The sequence below is a fragment of the Balaenoptera musculus genome, chromosome 2 (assembly GCF_009873245.2).
Source record: "Balaenoptera musculus isolate JJ_BM4_2016_0621 chromosome 2, mBalMus1.pri.v3, whole genome shotgun sequence".
In the NCBI taxonomy this organism is placed as follows: domain Eukaryota; kingdom Metazoa; phylum Chordata; class Mammalia; order Artiodactyla; family Balaenopteridae; genus Balaenoptera; species Balaenoptera musculus.
The window spans coordinates 65,453,406-65,462,484 of NC_045786.1; the positions used below are offsets into that span (position 1 = coordinate 65,453,406).

The 9,079-nt window shown below is 36.5% G+C and overlaps 1 protein-coding gene across 1 annotated transcript in view; it reads right to left on the reverse strand.

Annotated features, from left to right (window-relative positions):
* The window catches only part of NOX5 (NADPH oxidase 5), an 89,494-nt gene that overhangs the window by 56,212 nt on the left and 24,203 nt on the right, over positions 1-9,079 (reverse strand). The gene's annotated exons all lie outside the window — the stretch shown is intronic.

A 9,079-nucleotide genomic window follows, 5' to 3' on the forward strand; every position in this document is an offset into this window, starting at 1 on the left:
TCCTATCCTTTATCTACACTGCAGCCAAATAGAATGATTTGTTAAAAATGCTTAAAATCTTTTAAAATATTCTTATTGTCTTTAGGATAAAGTACCAACTCTTAAACACAACTAAAATCCCTGGACATCATATATAAAACAGACATAAGTAGACTCTAAAAGGTGGACCATAAAAAAGGTATACTGGCTGAAGACCTCTGAACCCAAGAAATGACATGGTAGTGCATTCTCCAGATTTCTTTCTTTGCCTCATATATCCCAGACTTGGAGCTAAAGAAGCTGACAACCCAGAAACAGGAGAAGGCACATACATAAAAGTCCCATAAAAGCCACTCTCTTTAGCCAAAGGATCTGGAAGGGGCAGGCTAGCAATGCAGAAAACTTTTAGCCAGTAACCACTCTATTCCAGCCAAATAGTACAGAAAAACTGTGACCTCCAATCCAACCATCTCCACCAGCAAAAGCCAAGTAGGGATGCTGCCCTCACCAGCATGGTGTCAGAGAAGGCTGAGTAAGAAGCCAGAACTTTCATCCCTGTTGGGTGTACTGAATCCCCCACTACATGTTAGTGGAGACCATGTGGAGAGCCTGGACTTCCATCTCCATTCAGCAATAATAAGTCATCCTTCTTGCTCACCACTACAGTGGTGTAAGAGGAGGCCTAGTGGAGAGTCAGAACTTTCACCACTAACCCAGCAGGAATGATAATCAACTGATGTCAACACCAAGATAAAAGAGATGTTAGAATTATATTATAAAGATGTTAAAGCAGTCATCATAAAAATACTTCAATGAACATTATAAACATGATTGATATAAATGAAAAAGTATCAAATCTCCCCAAAGAAATAGAGTGTCTTAGCAAAGAATTAGAAGATATAAAGGAGTACCAAATGAAAATTTTAGAACTGGAAAATAACTGAAACAAAAAGTTCTGCGAATGGTCTCAACAGAAGAATGTGGGGTGGGGGGTGGGGAACAGAGGAAAGAAAAAGTAAACTTGAAGGCAGAGTAATAGAAATTATCCAAATCTGAATGAGACAGTAAACTGAAAAAATAAATGAAGAGAGCCCCAGGACCCATGGTACTATAATAGAAGATCTAGCATGCCTGTCATTGGAGACCTAGAAAGAGAGAAGAAGGCAGAGTTGAAAAAGTACTCAAAGAAATAATGAATGAAAAGTTCTCAAATTTGGCAAAACCCATAAACCTATAGATTCAAGAATCTGAACAAATTCCAAATAGGATAAATCCAAAATAATCCACACAAAGACATATTATAGGCAAACCTCTCAAAATTAAAGTCAAAGAAAAACCCTTGAAAGCAGTGAGAAAGAAGTGACATCTTACCCTAAGAAAAGACAAAACAAATGACAGTGGATTTCTCATCAAAAACCATGGAGGCAGGAAAAAAGCAGTACATTTTTAAAGTGATGAGAGAAAAAAAACTATCAATCCAGAAGCCTATATCCAGCAAAAATATCCTTCAGAAATGAAGGGGAGGCTTCCCTGGTGGCGCAGTGGTTAGGAATCCGCCTGCCAATGTAGGGGACACAGGTTTGATCCCAGGCCCAGGAAGATCCCATATGCTGTGGAGCCCACAACTACTGAGCCCGTGTGCCTATAGCCTGTGCTTCACAACAGGGGAAGCCATGACAATGAGAAGCCCACACACTGCAGGGAAGAGTAGCCCCCACTCGCTGCAATGAGAGAGAGCCTGCGCACAGCAACGAAGACCCAACACAGCCAAACATAAAAACAAATAAATAAATAAAAATAATAAATAAATTTTAAAAAAAAGAAAGGAAGGAGAAATGAAGATATTTTCAGACAATGGAAAACTAAGGGTACACTAGAGAATTCTACCAAATGTTGAAAGAATTAACACCAATTTATGTAATCTTTTCCAGAAAATAGGAGAGAAACACTCCCAACTCATTTGATGAAGCTAATATTACCCTGATACCAAAACTTGCAGACAAGGACAGTACACACACACACACACACACACACACACACACACACACACAAAGAAGAAAACTACAGGCCAATAGTTTTCATTAATATAGATGCAGAAATCCTTAATGAATATTATTAGCATATAGAATTAAGCAATATGTTAAAAAAAAAATTAGGGGGCTTCTCTGGTGGTGCAGTGGTTAAGAATCCGCCTGCCAATGCAGGGGACACAGGTTCAAGCCCTGGTCCAGGAAGATCCCACATGCCGCAGAGCAACTAAGCCCGTGCGCCACAACTACTGAGCCTGTGCTCTAGAGCCCGCGGGTCACGACTACTGAGCTCACGTGCCACAACTACTGAAGCCCACGCTCCTAGAGCCCATGCTCTGCAACAAGATAAGCCACCACAATGAGAAGCCCGCGCACTGCAACGAAAAAGCAGCCCCTGCTCGCCATAACTAGAGAAAGCCTGTGCGCAGAAATGAAGACCCAACGCGGCCAAAAATAAATAAATAAATATATTATTTTTTTTAAATTAGGGACTTCCCTGGTGGTCCAGTGGTTAAGATTCCACACTTCCACTGCAGGGGGTGCAGGTTCAATCCCTGGTCGGGGGACCTAAGATCCCACATGCCCTGCAGCACAGCCAAAAAAAAAAAATTAAACACCTTGGCTATTTTAGTTTCCTAGGGCTGCCGTATTAAAGTATCACAAATTGGATGGTTTTAAACAACAGAAATTTATTCTCTCATGGTTTTGGAGGTTACAATTCCAAAATCAAGGTGTTAGCAGGGCTATTCTCCCTCTGACACTCTGGGTAGACTCTTTCCTTTCTTCTTCCTTGCCTCCAGTGGTGCCTGTTGATCCTTGGCATTCTAATCTCTGCCTCTGTCATCACATGGTGTTCTCTCTGTGTCTCTGTTTTCACATGGCATTCTTATCTTTTTGTAACAGGACACCAGTCATACTGAATGGGGGACCTTGCATTTGGCAGTTGTTCCTTAGATATAACACCAAAGCACAAGTAGCAAAAGGAAATATAAATTTGACTATATCAAAATTTAAAACTTTTGTGCTGCAAACAATACCAATTAAAAAGTGAAAATACAACTGATAAAATGGAAGAAAATATTTTCAAATTATGTATCTAATAAGGAACTAGTATCCAAAATATATAAAGAATTCTTACAACTCAATAATAAAAAGGCAAATAACCTAATTTTAAAATTGTAAAGGATCTAAACAGACTTTCCTTCAAAGATGATATACAAATGGCAAATAGGCACATGAAAAGGTGCTTGACATCATTAGACATTAGAGAAATTCAAGTCAAAACCACAATGATATACCCATTTCACTCCCACAAGGATGGCTATAATAAAAAAAGCAGACTTTGACAACTGTTAGGAAAGACATGGAAAAATTGAAACCTCATAAATTGCTAGTGGGAAAGTAAAATGGTTCACTCCTTTGGAGAACAGTTTGGAAGTCCCTCAAAAAGTTATACATAAAGTTACCATATGACCCAGCAATTCTGCTCCTAGGTATACACCCAAGAGAATTTAAAACATATGTCTACATGTACATATATAACAGCATTATTTCTAATAGCCAAAAAGTGAAAACAACCCAAATGCCCATCAACTGATGAATGTATAAACAAAATGTGGTATATCCACGTAATGGAATATTATTCAGCCATAAGCAGTAATAACGTACTGGTACATGCTTCAATATGGATGAACTTTGAAAACATTATGTTAAATGAAAGAATACATATTGTATGATTATATCAAGTATCCAGAATAGAAAAATCCATAGAGACATGACACAGATTAGTGCTTACTAGAGGTTAGGGGAGAGACATAGGGTTTCCTTCTGGGGTAATGAAATTCCAGAACTAGATAGCGTGATGGTTGTAAGACTTTATGAATATACTAAAACCACTGATTTGTACACTTTAAAATAAACATTAAATAATAGTGATAACACAAAATGCCTGCAAGCTTTCAGAGAAACTCATATATTTCTGGTGGCTATATACAGCCACTCTGGAAAACAGTGGGGAGTTTCTGATAAAACTGAATACAACACAGCAGTTTCATTCCTGGGCATTTATGCCAGAGAAATGAAAACTTATGTTCAAACAAAAACCTACTAATGAATGTTTATAGGAGCTTTGTTTGTAATAGCCAAAAACTGGAGAGGTGCTTGACCTATTTAAGAACAAGAGGTTCTTAAACAGGTGAATGGTTAAACAAACTGTGGAGTGCTACTCAGCAATAAAAAGGAATTAATGATACATGCAACAACCTTGATAAGTCTCTGGAGAATTAAGTTGAGTGAAAAAAGTCAATCCGAAAAGATTATGTACTGTTTGATTCTATTTATATAACATTCTTAAAACGACAAAATTATCAAAATGGAGAACAGAATAGTGGTTATCAGTGGTTAGGGAAAGGTGAAGGCAGGACGAAAGTGGGTGTGGCTATAAAGTGACTGTATGGGCAATATGAGGGATCATTGTGTTGATGGAAATATTCTGTATCTTGTATCAATATTTGTATCTTAGTTGTGATATTGTACTATAGTTTTTAAAGATATTACCATAAGTGATATGAGTAAGGAATACATTAACTAGATTTCTTTGTATTATTTCTTACAACTGCGTATTTATTTATATTTATCAAAAAATAAGAAGTTTAATTAAAAAATAATAGGTCACAACAATGAGACTACTACACACACCTATTAGAATGGTAAAAATCTAGAACACTGACAACACCAAATGTTGGTGAGGATGTGGAGAAACAGAAACTCTCATTCACTGCTGGTGGGAATGCAAAATGGTACAGCCACTTTGGAAGACAGTTTGTTAGTTTCCATAGAACTAAACATACTCTTACCATATGATCCAGCAGTTGTGCTCCCTGGTATTTACCCAAAGGAACTGAAAACTTGTGTCCACACAAACACCTGCACGTGGATGTTTACATAAACTTCATTCTTAATTGCCAAAACTTGGAGGCAACCAAAATGTTCAACAGGCAAATGAATAAACTGGGATACATTCAGACAATGGAATATTATACAGAGCTAAATGTAAATGAGCTATCAAGCCATGAAAAGACATGGAAGAACCTTAAATGCATATTACTAAGTGACAGAAGCCAATCTGAAAAGCCTGCAAGCTATATGATTCCAACTATATGACATCCTGGAAAAGGCAAAACTATGGAGAAGGTAAAAAAGATCAATGGTTGCCAGGGATTAGGGGGAGGGATGAATAGGCAGAACACAGAGGATATTTAGGGCACTGAAACTACTCTTTATGATACTATACACTTACCCAAACACAGAGAATGCACAATACCAAGAGTGAACTCAAATGTCAACTATGGATTTTGGGTTATAATGATGTGTCAAAGTAGGCTCATCAATTCTAACAAATGTCCCACTCTGGTGGGGGACGTTGATATGGAGGAGGCTACGCATGTATGGGCATAGGTGATACAAGGGAAATCTCTATCTTCTGTTTAATTTTGCCTAAAACTGCTCTGAAAAATAGTCTGATTTTCAAAAGGTAAAACCATTAAAACACTATAATAGAACAGGGGAATTTTGTAAAATCTCAGAGTGGGAAAGGCAAGACACAAAACATAAGGACACCCAAAGAAAAAATGTGTAAATTTGACTTATAAATGTTTTAAATTTCTACATGGAAAAACCAAAATACAAATAATAAACTAGACAAAATATCTGTAAAACTATGACACAAAATTCTGATTTCCTTATTATATAAACAGGTTGTATGCATCAGTAAGAAAGAGCAAACCAGTAGAGAAATAGAAATGAATAGATCATTTCTACAGATAAAAATATAAATATGAAAAGATGTCCAACTCATAATTAAGAAATATACACTAAAACAACTAGCTAGCATTTTTCATCAATCAGATTGGCCAAATGTAAAAGTTTGGTAAAGTATCTCACTTTCAAAGTGTGAAAAAACTGGCACAACTGAAAACGTATGTCCACACAAAAACATGCACACAGGGGGCTTCCCTGGTGGCGCAGTGGTTGAGAATCTGCCTGCCAACGCAGGGGGACACGGGTTCGAGCCCGGGTCTGGGAAGATCCCACATGCCGCGGAGCAACTGGACCCGTGAGCCACAACTACTGAGCCTGCGCGTTTGGAGCCTGTACTCCGCAACAAGAGAGGCCGCGACAGTGAGGCCCGCGCACCGCGATGAAGAGTGGACCCTGCTCGCCGCAACTAGAGAAAGCCCTTGCACAGAAACGAAGACCCAACACAGCCATAAATGAATAAATAAATAAATAAATCATTTTTAAAAAAACATGCACACAGATGTTTATAGCAGCTTTATTCATAACTGTCAAATCTTGGAAGCAACCACGATGTCCTTCAATAGGTGAATGGATAAACTATTGGTACATCCGTACAATGGAATGCTATCTAGTACTAAAAGACATGAGTTGTCAAGCAACAAAAAGACACGGAGGGATCTTAAATGCATATTGCTAAGTGAAAGAAGCCAATCTGAAATGGTTATATACCATATGATTCTAACTATCTGACATTCTGGAAAAGGCAAAAGTATAGAGACAGTAAAAATATCCGTGTTGCCGTGGGCTGGAGGGGTGGGAGAGAGAGAGATGAATAAGTGGAGCACAGGGCATTTTAAGGACAGTGAAACCATTGTGTATGATATTATAATGGTGAATACATGTCATTTTACATTTGTCAAAACTGATAGAATGTACAACACAAAGAGTAAAACTTAATGTAAACTATGGACTTCAGTAATGATAATGTATCAACATTGGTTCACCAATTGTAACAAATGTACCACACTAACACAAGATATAAATAATAGGGGAAACTATGGGGGAAGAGAGGGAGGTATGTGGGAACTCTGTACTTTTTAATTTTTCTGCAAGCCTACAACTGCTCTAACAGAATAAAGATCTAATTTTTAAAAACTGGGCACCATTGGAGGATTCTATGAACAAATTGTTTTGAAAACTGTTAAACACAGAGAAAGATTCAAGCATTTGATACCTTTCCAATACACACTGGACCACTGGGCACTCAAACAATATATGGGAGGAACTTTCTCTTTATAGACATATTCCAGCTAATAAAGGAAGGAATGATATCCCCTTCTTGTAACACTTGATCAATTTATCTACGTAATAATCATCAAAGACTGCTAAAAATACAAAAGAAACATACCAGATTGAAGAATACATCAATATCTTAACAAAAAACAAAAACAAACAAAAAAACCAACCTGAGTCTGATAAAGCCTCTCTAGAGTCAACTACCAACTTACCGAAAACATACTAAATGGCACTATGGGGATATAATCAGCAAAATCTGTGCTGTGTAAAACCATAGGTCCAGTGACCAATTTCTTTGACAAATAAATTTCAAGGTGAAAAAAAGAGGTGTAGTTTAAAAGAGACTTAACAAGTCAAATCAACCAATCTCAACGTGTAAACTTTATTTGGATTTAGTTTGTTTCATTCAAACAAACTAAATTTTTTAAATTATTAGACAATCAGAAATGTGAACATTGACTAGATTTGATGATTTAAAGAATTATTAAATTTTTATGTGTGATATTGTGGTAGTGGTTTTTTCAAAAAGCTTATAGAGCTTCACACTGTTATACTTACAGATGAAATGAAAAAGTATCTGGCATTTAATCCAACATAAAATAGAAAAGAGGGAAAGCGGTTTAGGTGAAATAAGACTGGTCATTAGTAGATAATTGTTGAAACTGGATGATGGGTACATGGGTTTATTAATCTGTTTATTTTGCACATGTTTGAAATTTTCCATAGTAAAATTATTTTTTAAAAATTAGCAACAGTAGTAAACAGTAAAAGTGTTATTATGAAACAAAACCTTTGTAGTCCTTTTTGTAGTATAGCTAATTGTGTGTGAATTATTTTTGATCCCTGCTACTCCCTCAGTCACCATATCCATTCAATCACCAAATCTTGTTGATTCTACCTCTTAACTGCCACTTCTTTCCATCTTAGTCCAAGCTAAATTTGGCCTGCACACAGTACACTTCAACTTTTGCCTACTTTCAAAACCGTAGCCAGAGTGGGTTTTTTTTTTTTTTAACACAAATTTGATCATACCTAGCCTTTGCTTAAAATCTACTAATGGCTTCTCATTGATCATGAGATAAAGGCTAAAATCTTTAATATGCAATTTGAGGCCTTGCAAGATCTATTCCAACCCTGTGTACCTTACCAGCTCCACCTTAAGATGCTCTCCATTGCCCTTCTATACTCCAGCTACTTCTTGAACTTGCCATACTCATTCTCAACTCAGAGCATTCACACGTGCTGTTCTCTCTTTCTGGAATGCTCCCTTCTCCCTTACACACACCCTCATCCTTCAGATCTCACTTTAAATGCTACTTCCTCAGGATAGCTTTCCCATTATTCTTGGTCTTGGTGAGGTCAAATTTCTCATACTTTTATAACAACTGAAATTTAAAAATTGTTGAAGTTATGTCTGTCTTTGCTGCTATAATACGATTTCAAAGAGAGAAGGAACTAAGTATCCCCAAATCCAGCATTTTGTCCTGCACATAGTAAAAGGTCAATAAATATTTATTAAACTATAAATGACTGACTTGATAAATGAATAAATAAATGAATTTAAATATAATACCGGTCAAATCATGAAACAGAATTACCTGTACCATAATTATAATATTACAGTTAACCTAAATGGTGTTAGCCATACTCCCAAATAAAAGATTTGCAAAGCTTCAGTGTATATGTATATAAACAAACAAAAAGAGAAAATAAGTGAGAATGATTTCATTACAAATCCCGTTTACAGTCCCTCACTGATACTCCAAAAGTATTTAACAACAAAGGAACAAGGATGTATCTTAATGTATCATCCACCTTTCAAAGGAGGCACATATATATTCAAATAAAAGTAGTTCTGATACATACTCCAACTATGCTATTCAGATAGAAAACTCAGATCCTCTGAAAGAGTAATAAAGACCACATATCCTAAAATTTTACATTTATATGCAATTATTTAAAACCAGCTACATATA